Below are 15213 nucleotides of genomic sequence, written 5' to 3'. Positions count from 1 at the left end.
CTTCCCATGACTAGCTGCTACACTATGAGCGCCCGGAACTACTTTGCGGCCGACACTTCGTGCCCGATTTGCAGACGATACTTTATCCAGCGGCTGTTAGATACTTGCTCTGAGCCATGCATGGTTGGATTTATAGCGTCGTCTGTAAATCGGCCGAACAGTGTCGTCCGTGTAGCAGTACTCATGAGCGCCCTTCTCCATTCATGTCTTTTCAATCCATATGATGCAACCAGACCCTGAGACGCTTGAGACACGATTTGAAGCCGACCGGGTACATGTCACCAGTGGCGGAGCTTGAAAAGAAAAGTTGGGCGGGCCAGAGAGCACAATAGTTTTTAAATTCTAAAGCATATATACTATTTCAATATATATAGTCAGTACACCTTCTGTTCACATTGAATACAAGATGAGCATTTGACCATCAGGCAAGGCTGTGTGTATAAATCAGCATTCCTTTCCTTCACACATTCCATGGCTGTCTACACCTCAACTTGTAACCTGTAAACATAATGGAGTGAATTATTTATGCTACAGCAAGGCCAGTTGCCCAATTGTGTAAACAAAATTTGCCTACTAAATTAGAAACCATCTATTGTGGTCCGTGGTCTTGGACACTAGACAGTAAAACTACAATGATCTTCAGTGAAATATTCAGCCAACTGGGGATTTTGAGGATGACTCAATATAAATGAACAATATGACCTAGGTTCAATTCAGGGGAAAAAACTTGAGAATGATTTAAGTCGATTTACCTGCGCAACTTGTAAGGATTCAGAGAAGGATTTGCCCAGCTGGCAATTTACAGCCTCGCGCCCTCGCCGCCGTCGCCGGCTTACCGGCTCCCCGCTCGCGGCTGCATGTGCGCGTCCGCGCGTGGGTCGGCTAAGCAGTGGTTGTGGCCGATGGGGTGTCTGAATGTTGGATGAAGGGAATTAGGGAAGGGAGGGACTAATGTGCGCCGCGCCCGTGGGCGGTGGCCGGCAGCGACGGGCGCCACGGCAGCCGGCGGTGAGCGGCAGCTTCGTTGTGTGCTTTTCTTTGGGAGGAACGAATGTGGCTGTGTGAGGCAGAGGCTGACCGTTCACGATGTGTCATGTGTGTTGTATCGATTTTTGGCTGCACTGCGTACTGGTGATGGGCTGGGCAGGCCGGCTGGGTATGAAGCATATATATAAAATTAGCTCTAGACCTGGGCGGGCCACGGCCCACTCGGCCTTGCAAAAGCTCCGCCAGTGCATGTCACTATCAATGTCAATGTGCACACTATAGCCGTGTGGAATTAGGCCGGGAATGCTAACAAACCATGGAATGAACCCCCTTTCCGTCAATAGGAAGCTAAACACAGTTCAAACAGAAGACTGCTAATTTAAGACGGCTGTCGTTCCTGTTTTGTGTAGTCTCTGGTTTTAGTAGAACAAATTCCAATAGCTAGCACGCTACATGCAAGTGATCTTTTTTTAGAAACTTTGTGTGTAAGAAGCTAAAGAGAGTTCCGACAAAAGGCGCCATGCTAAGTACATTGAACCAATTGAAGAAGCTAAGGAGAGTTCCAACAAAAGGCACCATGCTAGGCCGTAGGTACACGAGTTCTTTCCTTACAAACCATGCGTCCAAGAAGAAGCTAAAGAGAGTTACAACACAAGGCGCCATGCTACGCACTACGTAATATTCCTTGGCGACACTCGAAAGAAACCATTGAAAGAACCTCAACAACGAGCTCAATATAGATCAAACAGAAAAAAAAAGTAATAGATCTTGAGGCCCTGTTTGGCCAAGCTTGAATCAGTTATGGTTTCGGTTTTCTTTCGGCTTCATTTTTGTAGATAGACACACACCACAAAACTAGAATGCTACCTGCAAGGGGTCTTTTCATTTAAGAACCATAAGTATAGAAGACGCTAAAGAGAGTTTCAATAGAAGGCGCTATGTTACGCGGTGCGTACATGAGTTCCAACAAAAGGCACCGTGCACATGAAAGCCCTGTTTGGTCAAGCCTGGCTTCACAATTGATCTTAGACAAGGGAAGAAACCAATTAGGCCAAAACTTCTAGGAACATATACATGTAAGGAAACAAACATTCTGTCGAGTGGAAGTAAGAGAGGTGGAATATAGATGCCGGACGAGGATCCCCTAATTAACGTGGGCTATCCTACCATTGGGTCACTGACATGTGGATCCTACCAAGCATGGGTCCCACCTGTCAGCGACCCAAAGGCAGGGTAAGGCAGGGATAGGTACGTCAGAGGGTCCATGTCCATAGATGCCATGATGCACACAAAATGCCAGCTTGTACGTACATTAGATAGATTTTCAGCGACCAATTGAATGTTTTTTTGAATCACTTTCTTGCTTATGCGATGTGCACATTATGGCCACACCGGGTCAATTAAGCTCTGCCTCCATATAGGTCAATGTGTCTTATTGAAAGAAATTAGGCCGAGACCGGTAAGAAACTATCAAGAGAATGTTAGGAGGAGCAAAATATAGTTCAAACAAGAAAAATCATAATAGACCTTGAAGCCCTGTTTGGCCAAGCTTGAATCAATTATGGTTCCGGTTTTCTTTCGTCTCCACTTTTTTTTAGAACAACACACACCACACAACTATAACTCTACCTACAAGGGCTATTTTCCTTTAGGAACCATGTGTACAAGTGCAATAAGAATCTAAAAAGAGTTCCACCGAAAGACACCATGCTACGCAATACGTACATGGGTGCTTAATAGGAACTGTTTATAGGAAGAAGCTAAAGAGAGTTCCAACAGAAGGCGCCATGCACATGAAAGCCCTCTTTAGTCAAAGCCTTGGCTTCACAATTAATCTTAGACAAGGGAACAAACTGATTAGGCCAAAACTTCTAAGAACATATACATGGAAGGAAACATATGTTTGATTGAAGTAAGAGAGGTGGAATATAGATGCCATGATGCATGCAAAATGCCAACACATACACACACTGGAAACATTTTCAGCAACCAATTCGGTGTTCTTTTCAATCACTTGCTCGCTTACGCGATGTGCCCATTATGGCCATGCTAGGCCAATTAAGTTCTGGCTGCACATAGGTCAGTGGGTCTTACTGAAAGAAATTAGGCCCAGACTCGTAGAAAACTATCGAAAAGACATCGGGAGGAGCTAAACATAGTTCAAACAAGAAAAATTGTAATATACCTTGTGGCCCTGTTTGGCCAAGCTTGAGTCAGTTGTGTTTCCTTTTTTTCTTTCTGCTCCACTTTAGTAGAACGACACACACCACACAACTAGAACGCTACCTACAGGTTTTTAGGAACTGTGTATAAGGAGGTGCTTAAAAAAAAACTGTGTATAAGGAGAGCTAAACAGAGTTCCAACAGAAGGCGCATGCACATGAAAGCCCTGGCTTGACAATTTATCTTAGACAAGGGAAAAAACTGATTAGGCCAAAACTTCTAAGAATGTATACATGGAAGGAAACACGCATTTCGTCGATGAAGTAAGAGAGGTGGAATATAGATGCCACAATGCGCACATAATGGCAGCACAAACGTACACTAGAAAGATTTTCAGCAACCAATTTGATTTTTTTAATCACTTGCACTCTTACGCGATGTGCCCATTATGGCCATGCCGGGCCAATTAAGCTCTCGCTCCACGTGGGTCAATGCGTCTTAATGGAAGAAATTAGACTGACACTGGTAAGAAAATATCGAAAGAATGTCAGGAGGAGCTAAATATAGTTAAAAAAATATCATAATATGCCTTGTGTCCCTGTTTGGCCGAGCTTGAATCAGTTGTCATTCCGGTTTTCTTTTGGCTCCACTTTAAGTAGAACGACACACACTACACAACTAGAATGCTACCTACAAGTGCTCTTTTTTTTAGGAACTATGTGTATAAGATGAAGCTAAAGTGAGTTCCAACAAAAGGCGCCATGCTGCAGAGTACGTACATGGATTCTTTTTAGGAACTGTGTATATGAAGAAGCTATAGAGAGTTCCAATAGAAGGCTCCATGCACATGATTGTTTGGTCAAGCCTTGGCTTCACAATTAATACTCCCTCCGTTCGAAAATACTTGTCCCAGAAATGAATAAAATGAATGTATCTATAATTAAAATAAATCTAGATACAACCATTTTGAGGACAAGTATTTTCGGACAAAGGGAATATTAGTCAAGGGAACAAGTCGAATAGGCCAAAACTTCCAAGAACATATACATGGAAGGAAACATACGTTTCGTCAAGAGGAAGTTGGCGAGGTGGAAAATGGGAGCACCTATTGGACCCTCTTTGCTTCCAACAGCGCGCAGACGCACAGAGAGACCCGCGACTGGGCCTGCCCACTAACAGGAAACGAAGGGGTCCGCGACGTAAAAAATAACATAAACGAGCGAGTCGCTGCCTGCCACTAGCCACTAGAACTGACGGCTGTTTCTGCTATAAAGGAACCGCAATTTGTTTTTTAAATCTCACAGAAGCAGCACATTTAAGACAATCTTTACAAATTTTAGACGTTTCTTGAAAATTTAGGAAAACAATTAAATGCTGAATATTGTTCTGAAAACAAAAATATATTTGGAATTCGAAACATTTTTTACTCCCCATATATAAGAAGAAAATTTGAACAAATTTTGAATCCCGAACATTTTTTAATCTGTGAACAATTTTTGAAAACAGGAAAAAATTTCAAAGTTCCAAAAAATAGAAACACAAACATATTTTGAAATCCGCAAACAACTTTTTAATACGCGAACATCTTTTGAATACATGTACATATTTTGATCTATGAACTTTTTTTGAAAAATTAAAACATTTTTATTGAAAACACTAAAAACTTTGAGAAATTAGAACACATTTTTAAATTCTAAACAATTTTTGAAATGTGAGAACAATAATTAACATTCCAAAAAAATTGAAAACATCAACAAATTTTGAAACTCTGAAATTTTTGAAAATGCGATTTTTTTAAAATTCAGAATATTTATTGAAATTGTAAACACATTTTTAAAACATGAATAAAACATGACATTTTTGGGAATGCAAGAACATTTTTTAATACTCTAAAATCTTTTGAATCTGTGAACAGTTTTTGAAAATGAGAATATTTTTTTGGAAAACGCATACATATTTTGAAAAATTGGAACACATTTTGAAATTCCAGAGCATTTTTTGAATTTGTGAACAAATTTTGGAAATGGGAACATTTTTTGAAATCTGAAACAGTTTTTGGATTTGTGAACAAATTTTGAAGATTGGAACATTTTTGGGATTTTATGAACAAATTGTTTTAAATTGCTAAATTTTTCTGAATTGCCGAAAAATTTATGGATATGTGATTTTTTTTTTGTAAAATACCAACATTTTTTGCAAAAGGAAAAAACGAAAACAAAGAAGAAAGGAAGAAAATAAAAGAAACAGAAACAGAAAAAATGAAAATTTAAAATAAAAAAAGAAAGAAACAGAATAGTATAACAGAAAAGGAAAAATAAAAAAACAAACAAGGAACCTTGTAGACGGTTCCTGAAACCGGAAAAACCGACTGGGAACCTTCAAATAGATTTTCCCTGCAACATAGATGCCATGATGTACACACAATGCAAGGATCTTGATCTTTCGGTGAACTCATGGCGGAGATAGGCCCACATAGCGCCTAGGTTCAGGTCCTTGGAATCCTTTATTATTTTGCTGCTGTTTTTCACTGTTAATCGTTTTTGGCCTAGGCTGGCCAGGGCCCGACCCAATCCTCCCATCTCAAGGATACAAACTACTTCAACCAGTTGTAGTTCTCCATCAATCATTTTTTTTAAGCATCAGTACAGACACAAGCGTTCATATACACGCGCATACACTCATCCCTATGAACGCACACACGCACACCCTATCTCTATGAGCACCTCCGAGAGACTGAGCCGGCATATCATTTTGAGATTTATGAAGTCACCGTAGACGCCTCGTCGTCGACGGGAACGTCTCCTCCCACTGAAAGCGCATCACCGGAAATCCTGAAATAAATCCAGGAATAATGCAAGCACCAGGATTTGAACCCTGGTGGTTTGGGATTACCATTGTCCACCTAACCAACTCAACCACAGGATTTGAACAATTTAATTACGCGTGTGCCCTTAGCTACTTTTTTTTGAACAAGCAAAGGCACCGAAGTGCCAAATTCATTCAGCTCGTAGAGAAAGTACAAAGAGAATTATATAGATCTGCTGAAGATGTAGAGAGGAGTAGCAGCAGTATTTAGAAAAGAGAGCTGAAGAAAGACCCTATATGAGGCATAGTGGGAATGACCACTACACCATGATCAACATGGTCAGAACTAGCACAGGAACACTCTAGCACAAGAACACTCTGAATCTGAAACTATGAATTGCTGTTGTCTTTTGCTTCACTGCCATCTTTCTTGAAGCAAGCATGTCAAGGTCCTGTAGAAACAGCAAAATACATCTGCAACCAAGATGAAAACCCTGCAAAATAAGAAACTGATGTACTCCAGCTTCGCGTTATAGCATCAAACTCCAGAGATCTGCAAACGAATAAAAACCAAGCACAACACAAAGTACAGAGAGAAGGCAGAGCTCAAGAAGAAACAAAGAACAAGTCCAGGCTACCATCTATAACTGAGATAAAAACTTGCCACACCAAAACCTACAGGGAGAAAATTAATAACAGTGAACTGTATGAATTCTAAAGCCCTGAATCTGAAAATTTTCAAGAAGAGGCAGTATTGGGCAAAGACCATAATTGTGTCTTGCAGCAAAACAAGAAAGTCGAGTGTCGCCAATAGCACGGAAAACTTGTTGAGCAAGATTATGAGCAATACCATTGATCTCCCTAGAAATGTGAAACACCTTTGGCTGAAGCTGATAAGTAGTCTCAAAAAAACTAGCCAAAGATTTCCTGATACTCCATGGAGTTTCAGAAGTGGAGACATTACCTAGAGCAGCAGCCCCTGCTAAAACCAAGCAGTCCGTCAGAAAAGTAGCCTGAGCAATGTTGAGTTGAGATGCAAGATAAGCAGCAAAATTTAGTGCAAGAGCCTCCGCTTGCAGAGGAGTAGAAGTTGGAGGAGCTGAAGCTTGCACTTGCACATTGATCTCTCCTCCGTTAGAGGGTAAGGAAATAAAGATTCCCACACCTGTGCCAACCTGTCCTTGCAACAAACCTGGAATTTTCTTAGTCCTAAAAGCTGCATTCGAATAGATTTTAGCCCCATCAGCCAACAAATCAGACCTAAGGGTTCTACCAGGCAAAGGAATTTGATTAGAAGACAACTGAGTTGGAGTTGGAGTCTGATTCAAGAGAAGGGCATTGTCATACACATTAGAGGTTAATGCAAGAGCAACAATGTGAACTTGATGAGGAAGAGATTTCGCCCTATGAAATAGAAAATCATTCCTTGCTTTCCAAAGACACCAAAGAAGCGTAAAAATGTTAGAAAGAGAACCATATGAATGCCTCATGCGAAGAACATCAATAACAGAATGCAAGGTGGAATGCCCCTGGACTAAAGCATCCGAACGAACAAACCAAGGAGAGGAAAACCAAGCTGCACGAGAAAAAGAGCACATGAAAAACAGATGGACCTCATCCTCTTGTTGACCACATCGGCAACAAGTTTTTGAAATATGAATGGAAAATCTACCAGCCCTCAACCCTGTAGGAAGAGCCCTCCTAAGAAGTCTCCACGCAAAAGTTTTAACTTTTGGGAGCATATCCTTTTGTTTCCAAATGAGTTTAAGAAGATTTGAGAGATCCAAAGGAACAATAGAAGGTGCATTTCGGGGAATGGCCTGAATTTCTTGCAAACAAAGTTTATAGGCAGATTTTGAAGAACAAATACCATTATGAGTGAGATCCCAACAAAGCGTATCCGGACTATCATCATCAATAATATCTGTTTGCACAATAAGAGAGGCCAAAGGTTCTTGAAAAAGAGAGCAAACCAAGTCATGATTCCAAGTTTTTTGGTCCGGAAGCCAAAGATCTTTAACTAAAGATGGATATTGAAAACCATGTCGTTGATGAATAAGACAATCATGAACTGATCTCCAAAGAGAGCACCAAGGAGTGCTCCAAATTGAGATATTGCCTTGAGATAATTGATAAAAAGAATGGGCTTTGAGTTTCGGTAGAATTTTAAGAATAGAAGCCCAAAAGGCCGACTTAGCAGAATTAGGAGAGGCTGTCCATATGGAGGCATTATGAAAGTATTTAGCCTTAAGAACAAGATGCAAGTGAGAAGAAGGAGACTTAGCTAATCTCCAAGCAGCTGTGAGAAGGAGACCTTCATTGATAGCCTTCAAGTTCCTTATTCCTAATCCTCCCTCTTCCTCAGAGTTACAAATATCCTTCCAAGCTCGGAGGCAAAGGCTCTTTTTGGAATCACTTTCTCGAACACCTGTCCACCAGAAATTCCTAATGATTGCAGTAAGTTTAGCTATGAACTTCTTGGTAAATAAGATGTTAGCCATATAATAAACAGGTATAGCCGAGAAAACTGAACGAATCAATTCTAATCTGGCAGCATGGGAAAGCATGTTAGCTTTATAAGTAGGCAGCTTATTCAGAAATTTTTCAATGACAAAGTTGTAAGCCGAAGCTCTATTCTTAGCTGGAAGCACAAGAGGATGACCAAGATGAACAAAACTGCTATCCAAGTTAGAAACCGGGAAAATCTGCTTAATAGCATGAATTATAGTTTGAGGAACGTGAGACCTGAAAAGAATTGCTGATTTAGCCCAGTTTGGAGTTTGTCCTGAGATGGCACAAAAATGGTTAATGATTTGAGCCATAGAATGAGCCTCTTGAAGACTTGCCTGTCCACAAACCAACAAATCATCTGCAAACAACAAAGAGTGAATAGGAGGGCAGTTTGGTCCAAGAGAAATTCCCTGCAAATGGTGAGCAGCCAGAGCCTCATTAAGAGCAAGAGACAATTCATTGATAGCGATGACAAACAAATAAGGTGACATGGGACAACCCTGATGGATACCTCTGAAGCTTCTAAATTTACGCGAGGGCTGACCATTAATCAAGACCGAGAACATGGGAGAAGAAATACAAGCATGCACCAAGTTAATGAAATGACCATGCAACCCTTTATGTGTAAGAGCAGCCACTATAAAATTCCATTCCAAACAATCGAAAGCTTTGGCCAAATCAATTTTAAGCATAAAGGCATTATGATTCCAAGATTTAAGAGAGAAAGAGTGCGTGATTTCTTGGGCAATGATGATATTATCACTAATGCGTCTACCCTCAATAAAAGCTTGCTGAGCAGGATCAATATAATTAGGCAAATGCAATTTAATCCTATTAGCAAGAGACTTCACAATGATCTTATACACAACATTACAAAGACTAATAGGCCAGTAATCCATGGGAACATGAGGCTCAAGTTTTTTTGGAATAAGTGCAATATTTGTGTCATTAATATGAGGAGGCAAAATACCAGTATTATAAAAATTAATGACAAGTTGCATAACTTCATCACCTATCCAGTCCCAAGCTGCCAAATAAAACTCCACATTGAACCCATCCGGCCCTGGAGAAGCATTTAATTTCATCTCCTTGAGAATCTGCAATACCTCCTATTTATCTGGAAGAGCATAAGTAGGATCTAGGGAATCATTAGGCCAATAAGAATGAGGGTAAGGTCTCTCAGAATTATTGTTGGGAGAAGAAAATATATATCGAAAATAGCTAACAAAAGTGTTAGTGATAGCAGTGGGCTTAAATTGCATCATGTCCTTTTCATCCTTAACAAAACAAATAGTATTCCTCTTTCTACGCTTGACCACAGCTTGATGAAAAAATTTAGTATTGCGGTCTCCATCTTTAGCCCAACCTTTCTTGCTTCTTTGTTTGTAAAACTGATTAAGCTTATAGAGAGTTTGCTCATACCTGATAGTGAGAGTACTTTCTAAAGCATGATCTTGCTGCTGCAAGGGAAGTTGTTGTATTTGGTTAATACTCAATTCAAGGTCATGAAGGTCCTGTTGGAGGGGCTTCTTCCTTTTACACCACTTTTTAAGTGACCCGGCTAAAGAGGAAGTTTTGGCTGCAAAAGATTGAGCTGAGCAATTAGTCCAAGCTGATTTAGCAAAAGCAGAAAAATCCTTTTCTAACAGCCACCAATTTTCAAATTTGAAGGTCTACTTAGGTTTGACAAAATTACCTTCAGTAGACAGTAAAATGGGAGCATGATCACTCAAAATGATAGGCAGATTAAGAACTTTGGTATTAGGATAATGCATGCACCATTCGGAATTAACCAAACAACGGTCAAGGCGTTTATAAATAGGATTGGAAGTGTTTTGTCTACCACTCCAAGTATAAGCAGGCCCACTATAACCTATATCAAACAAACCACATTTTTTCACAAGAGAACGAAAAGCATGCATACGATAGTAATTCACATTTCCATTACAACCATCAATATCATACAGGATGTCATTCAGGTCTCCCATACACAACATCGGCATGCCCGGATTATCATACACAAAATAAGAAACTTGATCCCAAATGCCAGGAGTCTGCCTATGATATGGGTCGCCGTATATACAAATTAAACAAAAGTTGACCCCCGAAGCTAGATGAACTACTTTAGCTAAAATATAATGGAAAGCAGAACTATGAACAGAGACTTTAAGATCATCAGTCCACATAAGCCAAAGACCTCCCGAAGCACCTCTAGAAGGAACAACAAAACCATCGGTAACATCAAACCTATTAACAAGATCAACAGAACGAACTTTGGATGATTTGATTTCCGAAACAAAGGTTACATGCGCCTTGGTGGATCGCATTAAGTTAGCTCTACCTAGCTAACTTAATGCGATCCATGATAGGGCTGTGCGCCGCTCCCCAAGAAGCGGAGAGCGCCCCTCCGACCAAATCCAGCAGATGCTCTGATTTGCTAAGGTCGATTTGCAAAGGAACCGGCGGAGCAAGGTGTGAAGGCACAACAGCAAGAGCTGGGAGAAGCGCACCGGAAACAACCAGATCACTCTGCGCTGACGAGCGGGCCAAGGTCAGCGGGATGCGGCGGCGGTGCAAGGCTTTGGTGGCTGAAGCGGGAGAAACGGAGACGGGACAGCTGCCGGACGCAGATGCGAGAGCGAGAAATCGAGTAAGAAAGGAGAAGGGGAGAATCAAATCAGTTTGAGATGGGCGGGGGGTCGAGGAAGCAACAAGAACAGGGCAATAGAGAAAGGGGATCTAGAGATGTCCAAGAGAAAAAAGGGAAGAGGAAGATCAGATCCAGAAGGGGAAGAGAAAGATCAGACCAAGAAGGGGAAGCAGGGAGGAACGGCAGAACATCAGTCGCCGGACAATCGTCGGGAATCGCCGCCAAACACCAGTCTCTGTAGCTAGCGGCCTCCCCGCCGGTGAGAGAAGCTGAACGAGGGATGGCAAGAACAGAGGATCAAGGGGACACAGGACGGGATCAAGCTATGAGAAGAGATCTACTGGGGGAAGAAGAGAAAAGGAAAAGAAGGGGGCGGCATCACGCCAGTGGCCGGCCTTGCCCTTAGCTACTTAGCTATAGATGTATGGAGGTAGATAGATAGATGTTTTTTTAGAATGAAGGTTCAAGAAGAGCCGATAGATGGGTTTATATAAATTCCAGATCTCCTGCGTATGGATACAGAGATAGATTTGGACAATTGCTCGGAACCAATGAGTTGAGTGTGCCACATTGTTTTTTTTTCCGTGTTAGTGTTAGTCACATGCTAGACAGGCTAGCTAGATTAATCAGAGCAGCTCCAGCCGTTGCCCTCCAGGAGGCGCTAAAAATCGCCCCCTGGAGGTGTACCGGTGCAAACCGCGTGCTGGGGGCGTGATGCCCCCCAGTCGCGGCGCCCATATTTTTTTGAAAATTTTAATTTTGGCACAAACACGACGCAAATTCAACCAAACTTCGGCGAGTTTGTACATATTTAAAATATTTTATAAAAGAGGAAAAAACGCTAGTAGGCTGCTCCTCGCCTTCTCCCTCGCCGCTCCTCGCCGCCCGCCGCCCTTGCAGTTCTACATGCCGAGGAGGCTGTAGAACCGCGTATAGTCGCCGTCGTCGTCGCCTCCTCCGCGGCCGCCGTCCCTGCTGCAACCCCCCCTCCCGGTTGGCGCGGCGGGTTGGACGGTCCGGGGGCATCCTCGTCGTCGTCGCTGTCGAGGATCCCGACGCCGTGCTCGTCCTCGTGCCCACGTTTGCGGGCGGCTATCTCCTCCAGGGCCCGGCGCTGCCGGACCATCTCGTCGCAGAGGTAGTCGTCCCGCGCCCACCGTAGGGCGTCCTCGTCGGAGAAGCCACGCCGGGCTATCTCCTCGTACTCCGCAGGGAGGCCCGTCTCCGGCTTCGGCCTGACGAGGACGAGGCGGCCAGTGGCGGGGGCGGAGTCGTCGATGCGGACGCCGGAGCTGCGGGTGCGCGCGCTGACAGCTGTGTCCTGAGGCTCCAGCTTGACGGGGCGGAGACAGGGAGAGTCGGACGAGCGGACGGACGAGGAGGAGGACGCCCCCGGGTCCATGCGCCTCGGCGTCCACGAGCTCCCACGCTGGCGAGAGATGGACGGGGGAGTGGGGTACTCCAGCCTCGGCGTGTTGCTGCCCTCGATGTACTCGAGGACGGCCTCCAGCGTGCGGCCGGTCACGCCCCATCATCGGCGCCGGTCTTCGAAGTTGAGCCCGCCGGAGGGCACGACGCCGTTGGTGGCCTCGAGCTGCTCGGCGTGGCGGCGACGGAAGTAGGGCTCCCAGAGCGGGCTGTCAGGGATGTACCGTGGACCTTCCCTCGCCGCCCGCGATAGAGAGGCGCGGATACGCGCGATCTCTGCACGCCGCGCCACCCCGGTGGGCGGTGGTGGCACCGGGACCCCACCGGCGCTGATCCTCCACGACTCGGGCACCTGCATGTCCGGCGGGACCGTGTACTCGGCCTCGAAGAGGAGCCGAGTTTCGTCCTCGTGAAGGTGGCGGCGACCGAAGCCGTTTGCCGCCGCGCCGTCGCCTGGGAAGCGCTCGGTCATGCTTTGAACTGGAGACGGCGAGAGGAGAGGGAGGAAAGGGGGAGAAATGTCGCGTCGGCGGTGGAGACTCTGTGCGTGTCACCGGCGCGCTGGGGTCGGCTTAATAGGCGGAGGCGCCGCGCGTACGCGTGGCCGCCGCGTGTACGCGTTGCAGGCGAGGGGACGCGCGTCGTCCGGTCTTCACTGCGCCGCCCGTGAGGCATCAATGGAGGAGGCTGACCGGCGCGGCAGCGCGCGGCAGCTTTGACATTGATTCGCCGCGGGAAACGAGGCGATGAGGACGACGAATCGGCGAGAAGAGAGACGAGTCGCTGGCAAGGAGGGCCAGCGGCTGTTTCGCGTCAAAAATGATTCGCCCGGCGCCCCGAACGCTCCCCAGCACGCCCGGTTCGGGTTGGGTCCGCCGGCGCCAATTTTGACCCGAGCCGACGAAAAATGGGCCATTGGAGACGTGACTGGGCCGATTTTTTAACGCCGACGGCCGAAAAGTCGCTTGGGAGGCCTTGTTGAAGGCGCGGCTGAAGATGCTCTCGGGACTTGGGATTGCTCAGCAGGGGGAGTTACTGAATGCCTTAGCTCACTTTTGAGCATGCATGTATGGCCCACCAACGCACACTCATTGGCGGAGATACGCTACTGCATGTCTTGGATTGGATCGCTCAGCATGATCGTTGCTTGTCATCAGTCATTATGTAGCGTATCGACTTTGGAGACCAAGCATGGATCTGTCAGTGTCCGTTAATCCCGGCTGAACTTTCGATGCTAATTCGTGACCGTCCATCCACGATGCATCCTGGTGAGAGAAATACCTGTGTCACCGTAAATAAGGGTCAGTTTTCTGCCACCCATGTGTTGCGTTATGTTATGTTGAGTTGGGTGTGATCAGTAAACGTCTAGTCTATCAATGGTATCTGTGAGACTGTGACTCTTGTGTAGTATAGCTTACTAGCTTACTGGGCCTTCTCCGAGCCTCCAAGGCGATGTCTTGCAGCTGAGTGAGCAAGCAAGCAACTTCCAAGAAATAGCTGGAAAAAAACCGGACCTCACGTCAAAGTAAACGGAGAAGACATGCCCAAAGCCAAAACCCTAATGACAACGGTGGATATGAATATACTCATTTCTCTCTCCATACATTCACTCTGCTGTCTAAGTATGTACTCCCTTCGTCCGGAAATACTTGTCATCAAAATGAATAAAAAGAGATGTAATGGATAAAAAGAGATGTATCTAGAAGTTCTAGATACATCTCTTTTTATCCATTTTGATGACAAGTATTTTCGGACGGAGGAAGTATATGGTTAGGACAACTAATTCTACAAACCTAAATAGGTCATCCCCATTACCTTTATTATTCATCATAGACCCACCAGAAGATGCATGAGAAAAGTTTACCACTATTAGTTGATCTGATGCACACATCCTAGCTCACGACACATGTCACCTCATCAAAGGTCCACTCAATATGCATGGAAAAATGCTTTCCACTAAATTAGGCCACTTATATTCACAATATATTTCGACTACACAATAATCAAATATAATATATAATACTCATTCTTGGTTTTAGTTCATATATTATTAATTCAACTATGCAGGTTTCATACACTCAAGTCGCTAACATATACTGCAATCGATTCTCACAGCAACGCGCCGGGTATTGTCTAGTTACACTAAAGTGGGCGTCGTTCACTTTGAGCTGCAAACAAGGAGTTCAGTCAATCTTGTTGGTTAATCACTTTTTGGTCGATGCATGTATGCGTTGTTAGAAAATATGCGAATATGTCATTGCAGAAAAGTAGACAGGACATGCGATGTTTTGTTAACGAGATTCATCATCGTTGCTAGTTCCCAGAGCATGATCACAGTGGCACCTCCCCATGTACCAATCACATGATACAGATCGATGATAAGCCCCTACAAGGCCACTAGACAGCGCTCCGACCACCGCACCCGGACCGCCCCTCTCGTGATCTCTATCTTATCCTACAACCATTGTCTAGTCTATTTTGGCGACCCATGGTTGTTGGAAAAGTAGTAGAAAACAAAAAAAAACTCGCCCCATGGTCATGATTCCGGGAACACTATGAAGATGCATTAGAGGTTTAGATCGGATCATTACCAACTTTGAGTTGTGGCGGAAGAAGAGTTGGTTTAGATCACTGATGAAGTCCCTTGAACCGTTCATGGATGATCCCTT

The sequence above is a fragment of the Triticum urartu genome, chromosome 5 (assembly GCF_003073215.2).
Source record: "Triticum urartu cultivar G1812 chromosome 5, Tu2.1, whole genome shotgun sequence".
Taxonomy (NCBI): Eukaryota; Viridiplantae; Streptophyta; class Magnoliopsida; order Poales; family Poaceae; genus Triticum; species Triticum urartu.
This window is presented reverse-complemented; position numbering follows the sequence as displayed.